Here is a 7,315-nt window from a genome sequence, read left to right on the forward strand (position 1 = left end):
AACAAGTTTAAACTTATTCAAGAGTTAAAATTGTAATTGGCAATCAAATAGCTTTAAAACTCGGTTTCTCATTGCCTGTCGTGTTCTTGTAGCTCAACAAGTAGACAATGTCTTTTTTTTCAGTTATTGAAAAATGGGATATAGTAATTGATTAATGTCTGACTAAGATGCCCCTAATGCAGGGCTGGCCATCTGCGGGCAGTATGTGACCCATGCCCACACCCAGAGTGGCCCCTTGAATTTTTTATTTTTTTGGGGGGGGGGGGGGTCGGCGTTTGGTCAGGGAGGAGAATCTCTAAACGTACCTGATCCGTTAATTAGTAATAGCACCATTCACCCATTTACAACTCGATGGCACATCAATTCCTTGTGATTCCACCGGGTCTTCTCCATCTAAGATGAATAAGAGTCCGATGATTTTCAACATATTTAAGGCGAGTCTTTGTCTCCAGTCTGCTTCGAAATATTGTCACTCATGATTGTTTTTTTTTTTTGAGTGATGAGTCATAGAAGACAATGAAAGCTGTTTTCCTTCAGAGAAGACTGTGGCTTTGTTGTATAATTACCAGGAAGTGCACACTAGCTTGTTTTTCATTTTGTGAGATGTCAGAGACCAGTTTAGGGTGTAGACTGCCTTTCGCCCGAAGTTAGCTCAGATAAAGTCCCATGACCCATGTGAAGATAAGTGGCTTGGAAAATTGATGTATGGCTGGATGGATCACACTTAGCTTCACATGCAACAGAACTGACGAGAAAGTTACTACTGTCTGGCAATCCGGACCAAACTCTGACACCGATCGTACAGGGACCAAATTAACAGCCCGTATCAGCAGGTTTGGTACCCCATTCTCCTGAAGCATCGGCCACAGAACTCTCCAGGGGACACGGTCGAACGCCTTCTCCAAGTCCACAAGACACATGTAGACTGGTTGGGTGAACTCCCATGCACCCACAAGGACACTGCAGAGGGTGTAAAGCTAGTCCACTGTTCCACGGCCAGGAGGAAAGCAGCATTGGTCCTCCTGAATCTGAGATCCAACTTCCCAATGGACCTTCCTCTCCTGGACCTTTGAATAGTCCTTACCAGGGAGGCTGAGGAGTGCGATCCCACTGTAGTTGGAACACAGCCTACTGTCCCCATTCTGGAAAAAAAGGGGTAACCACCCCAGTCTGTCAATGCAGAGGAACTGTCCCCGATATTGATTTTATTTGTAATTTTTTAAATCACATGACATATTGAGAACAATGATACTTTTTAAAAAATACAAATTTTAGCTGCATGGATCATTGAATGGGCCCTGGCACACCTTATGCTAATAATTAGTTTCCTGTTTTATGGTGAGTAATTCAACTTCACTACCATGCTGCACCCACACGCTATGACGCAAATGAAATGTTTTGCAATTTACTGTTAATAATTTAGCTTTCTCAATCTGCCTAGTACATGACGTTCACATGCAGTCTGGCAATATCTGAAACAGATCTTTCAAGGACCCCGAGAAAATGGCAGACTTCCTGTGTTTTAGCGCACAGCTTCTTGGGAATTTTTGTGGCTCTCTTCCAGGGGTGGCCAAGCAGTCTAAGATGAAGAGACACATTTTTTTTTTTCACGGTCTAACAGCAAAGAGCCACATCATACACATTAAAGAGCCACATCATACTGATGAACATCATTCCCTCCTTCACACACACATACCTTTGCTCAGACAGATTTATTGAAAATGTCACACACCAACATAATAAGAAAAATCAACTCCTACAGAGTACTGAAGACCATAGGCCAGTAATAAAAAAAAAAAAGTAAAATTGTGTGCTTCCTCACACAAACTACCAATTCAATCAAGTCTTGTCTTTTATGGCTCCATTCTCATCTAATGCAACACTAAAATACTCACATGATTGGAGATCTGAGTGCAAGTCTGTATCAGCAGCCATGCTAATGTCGGATAGTCTCTGTTCAACAGTGTAGCGGGACAGTTGAAGATCTGATGTACCATTTGTTTAAGATTTATGTTTTCAGGACACACGATTTCAGTGACATCACCGAGGCATTTAAAAAAAAAAAAAATACCCTTCATTGTTTGGCTTTTTGGCCCTTGCAATGTTCCAAGCCGGTTGATATGATATAAGTGTTCATCTCTGGATGATTCAATATTTATTTTAAAAGCTGCATCTGCTTTTCTGTGTGATTTTTCAAAGTGATTAACGTGTGACTGGGATGTTTAGTCCCTTTTGGAAATTCCAGCTCAATATTAGCATAGAGTGAGATGAAGTGAAGATTTGAAGCTGTGAAATGTGATAGACTTCTGACGCAAATGGCAGAGTGGCTTGCTGTTGCGCGCAACTAAAAAAATATGAGCTCTCCTGCTGCAGTAAAAACATCCAGTGTTCATCCACATATTTTAGTTTAACTGGGTATTTTTCCCTGCCATTTTGAGAGCAAAATCTAAAAATTATTTTATCCAAAGATCACTATCCGACTGGGAAACTATGAGCTATTTTCATTCAATGCGATATTCTGTTTTGCGAAAATACTGTGCTAACCTTTCCCACTGCAGTCATGTAACCATGGTCGGGAGATGCAAGGGAGATGTTTTCTCCGTGCCGGGGTCGTCCACCTCAGGATTAACTCTTCCTTTTTCCGTTGCACAGGTGAGCTGGGTGGCGGGACCAGTAAAGCCACTCTTTCCTCGGTCGCCATCGCACTTTTTTCCCTTCTCATCCTCCCGCTGCGCACGGTGAGCAGTACCAATTTTACTCACACGGAAACTCACAACGCACGCACACACTGAGCTTGTTGTCACAATACCCGTAACAAACGTAATAAATTTAAAGAACGCACAGAAATACCATACTAAACACAAGGAACACTCGCTCGCAACTAACGTAATGCACTCAAAGCATGCGTGCGCATGCGCATAAACAGAACTTTGATATGGTTTCGTGTCTTCACGAGAGCCATACAAAAGGATGCAAAGAGCCGCATGCAGCTCAGGAGCTGCGGGTTGGCCAACCCTGCGTCTTGTCATTTGTAGAAACTCCTACCAAATTTCACGTTCCTTGGGTAAACTGGATCCTGGGGGCTACTAAATTTTACCTGGCGAAACACTACTATGAAGTTGAAAGTGAAAAAGATGAAAATAAAACTGAATCAGAAAACTAGGAAGCTGACGGTTTAAAAAAAATGATTTGAAGCTTGATTTGATTGAAATATTAATGCAAATTTGTTGACTTTTTAGCATCCATTTTAGCAATGTTTTTAACAGGTGGCTAACATATGAACATGTATCTAATGTGTAAGAGTATGTAAATTACTTGTGGCTAACAGATTTTATAAGCATATGGCTCAACAGCCATGTTGCTAGAATGTTCACGAGAATGTAACAGATATGTATTAGCATGTTGCTAATATTTAATAGCACATGGATAACGTTTATGAGCATGTAAGTCTTGAAAACCGTTAACATCCTATGTGCCCCTCACCTAAACGCCAGAACACTTTTCATGAAAGTAAAAAAAAGTTGAATACAAATCCAAGGAAAACAACACCTTGTTTCTGTGTCCGTAGCTACATGTTTTGTTTTTAACAAAGCTAATGATTAAACAAAAGGATGTGATTTGCTTTCATCAATCCATATTTGTTGCCTTTTGTAACAGCTAAAGGGGTGAAATTGATGCTTTGTATTCTCAATGTAATCTAAAATTAGTGGCAAAAATATAATTTAAATTTATTTAGAATAGTTGCTCTCCAAAGTAAAGCGATGTACTGTGTGGGCAGAGTTTGAAATAAAAGCAGACCCAATGTTTGACTTCTGGAGCTCTTTTGGTACATCCATCCATCCACTTTCTGAGCCGCTTATCCTCACATGGGTTACTTGAGTACCGGAGCCTATCCCAGCTGTCAACGAGCAGGAGACAGGGAACATTCTAAACTGGTTGCCAGTCAATCACAGGGCTCATGGAGACAGACAACTGTCGCACTCACAATCACACCATGGGACAATTTAGTCTCTCCAATTAATGTTGTGTGTTTTTGGGATGAGGGAGGAAACCAGAGAAAACCCACACAGGCATGGGGAGAACATGCAAACTCTACACTAGCGGAGCCGGCATTTGAACCCCAGTCCTCAGAACTGCGAGGCCAAAGCTCTACAGCCGTGCCGCCCCTTTGGTACATTCAGTGCAAAATATATATTTATACACACAACAGGACATATGGCGTACATTTACAGTTCTATACAAATAAGAAACAAACATGATGACTGCACACATGGTCCACATTCATGTGTTTTTGTATTTTTTAGTTGTTGTTTTGTCAAAACAGCCCTATTGGTTCATTGCCGAATTACTTGCAATGAACCATAACCATCAACCTATTACTAAGATAGGCGGGAGATGCGTGAAAAGTGACGATTTGGGCTAACATGCCATACTGGACACATTCAAACTACATTGCACATTCCCAGAGCTCATTAAAAGTGACTTATGCTGACTACTTAGCACTCTTAATTAGTTTTGACACTCTGGTATGACCACGTAAAGCACGAGGGGCTCATGACCGATTTCCACTATGAAAAAAAACAACAACGATTCATCTCCATCTCTTTTTTTTTTCTGATAGCAATATCCTCATGCAGAAAAAAGCTAGTAAGGACAGTCAGTGTCTTGCAGTAGTTGAGCATGCAATATCAAGCTAGAACACAATGCCATCACAGATTTTTACGGCCCCCAGCGCAGCTCACAGAGCTGACCAAGAACCACTTACATGCATGATGGGATATAAAAGTCTTGCCTTGGCGTCTCGCAGCACACGCGCATGGAGCTATCTAGCGCTATTCTAGCCTCAGCTGGTCTAGCTCCACAACTCTTGTCTGTACAGTTAAGGTTTTGTTTTGCATGCACCCAGTTACAAAAAAAAGAGTGTTTTTGTTGGGAAGGAAGTGTAATAAGACAGTGTGAAAGGGGGCTTAGTTGTGTACTCAACAGTCTGTTTTATCGCATGCTGTCAAGGCAAAGGTAGTGAGTTGATGGTCACAAAAGTCATACATCAGGTAGACCATTGGTACAACTTAAACAAGTTGGTAGATTGGATGGGTTTTGCTCTCAATGCGGGATCTCATGATACCACCCGGCTGTAAACTGTACAGTGCTCAGACTAAAGCCTTCTTCACTGAAGGATATTACAAACCTTCTTTTAAGCAATTTGTAGGATAATCAGGGAAAAATTAAGACTACCACAAATATCAGAAACACAGCCTTTGGTATTGAAAATACAAAGTTTTGCTAAAAAAATAATCAAGTCTCATTGACTGGTACTGTAGCTTTGGAATCTCTATATATTAGCCTTGAAAAGAGTATCAACATATATCTGAATTAACTTAAAATTACACCATATTAGCTGACTTCCTGTTCAATTTTGAGTAAAGGTCCTTAAGACTTTGTCATGCGTTCTGTTACTGTATGCTACATCTGTCCACCCAATTTTGTGTCGGTTGATTAAACTGGTGTGGAAGCGTATTTTCCTTTTCTTATTTTCTCCCAAATTATAAACCTGTACCTGGAAGTAACCCAGAGTTGGGGTGCTTGGCCCATAAGAAAAAGCCGAATTGGGTCCAGTAGCGACAGATCGTATTTAATGCCTACAAATGACTCCTTCAACTCTCCTGATTGTGTTTAGATCCAAAGCCATTAGAGATTTTATAAGATTCATGAATATAAATAAGGTAACTCTAATAGAACACAAATGTTTTTGACCCATTCAATTGCATTACTTTTCCTTGCATATCCTACAAACAGCTGGTTAACACAGTGCTTTTACAGAAGAACCTCTCATGTAACTGTGACCTCATTTTCTCTCAGCTTCTCTGAGAACAATTGAAAATCATACATGGAAAACCGTCCCGTTTCGACTCCGGCTTCCCATGTGTGAGCTTCTAGTCATGGCTTGAGATTCATACGTACATTCAGTCACATTTAATACATTCACTTCTTCCTGTGCATACCTTTTGGGGCAGGTTTCGCTTGTCTTTGCAAGGCGATCTGTTCGCCGTGACTCATGCAAGAGTGGACCAGTTTTCATGAGTGGGATTTAGAATTTCTATGGGGGTTGAAAGGTGTGTCAGGGTAGTAAACATATCCGTGCAGTGGAGCGTACAGTATGTTATTTTGTAGGAAAGTGCACATAGAGCATCGTGTGTATTTGTTTGTCTGATTTGTTGTAGTATTGAAAGTAACTTATCTTGACTGCGCCATCTGAAAGGAATCACTTGTAACGTCTGTATTACAATACTGTCTGTGTGACTCCTGGTTAACCCTCCTGGTATGTCTACGGGATATTAAACACTGATCCAGACACATTTTTGAAAAATTGGAACCAATGTTCTAAACAACTGCTATGCTCGGAATTGGCCCCAAAATGTCTGTCTAACCAAAATGACTGACTTCCTTTTCAATTTCAGGCTTTGTCCTTGATAACGTTTTTGTACGTCCAGCTAGAATAGACGTAACCTCTTAAATTTCGTGTCGATCATTGATGTTGGGGACTGATTTTCTGTAATTTTCCAGGCAGCAAAACAGATTTAATTTTCAGGCTGGCTGTTTTTAACACAACTAAAATGCGTGCATTTAAGACCCCTACAATATGTAATTTTTTGGGGGCATATTGAAGCCTTCCTCACTGATTCAACAAAACAATTAAACCAAAATGGTGGACTGGGTGTTGAATTCTGGTTGCTGGTCTTTAGGACTATTTCCCATGGCTACCCTATTTCATTTCAAGTGGCAAAAGTGTTTTAGGGAGTGGATTTTTTTTCTCTATTTTTCCAAGAAGCACAACAGTATTTTTTGACGGGGTTGTGTTGTGGACCCCAAAAATACAAGCAATCGCACCAGGAGCCATGCACTTGCAAGACTTGGTGGTTTTGGTCAGGCCAAGTACCCAATTTGAAAACCAGAGGGAAAGAGACATAACAAGAGGGTTACAAAGTACATTCAGTCTCAAACCAAGTTTCTCAGTGTATCCCCATTACCATTGCAAAAATGTCTAAAACGTCATTCTTCCATGCTGTTAGAAATGATTAATGGAGAAAATATGAATTTAGCATTAATTCAGCCGACACAGTTTTGAGGTCCAGAGAGTACTCTTCATTGTCTTTCTTTAAGGTGCAGGAGGAGGAGGAGGAGGAGGAGTGAATCCAGTAAACCGGTTGCAGTTAACTGAAGAGATAAAGCACACGTGCGCGGCCCGGTGAACTAAAATACCACCGTGCCGCTTTTGAAAATCCCTTTGCGGGTGTTCTTTTCTCTCCGTGGGGTG

General features: G+C 40.9%; 1 long non-coding RNA gene across 1 annotated transcript; it reads left to right on the forward strand.

The window, feature by feature from the left end:
* Window positions 1-88: 88 nt before the first annotated feature.
* On the forward strand, window positions 89-7,301 carry LOC133512072 (uncharacterized). Its single transcript, XR_009798098.1, has 3 exons — window positions 89-1,338; window positions 2,653-2,738; window positions 7,162-7,301. It is a non-coding gene; the product is annotated as an uncharacterized LOC133512072 (long non-coding RNA).
* The last annotated feature ends 14 nt before the right edge of the window (window positions 7,302-7,315 follow it).

The sequence above is a fragment of the Syngnathoides biaculeatus genome, chromosome 14 (assembly GCF_019802595.1).
Source record: "Syngnathoides biaculeatus isolate LvHL_M chromosome 14, ASM1980259v1, whole genome shotgun sequence".
Classification (NCBI taxonomy): domain Eukaryota; kingdom Metazoa; phylum Chordata; class Actinopteri; order Syngnathiformes; family Syngnathidae; genus Syngnathoides; species Syngnathoides biaculeatus.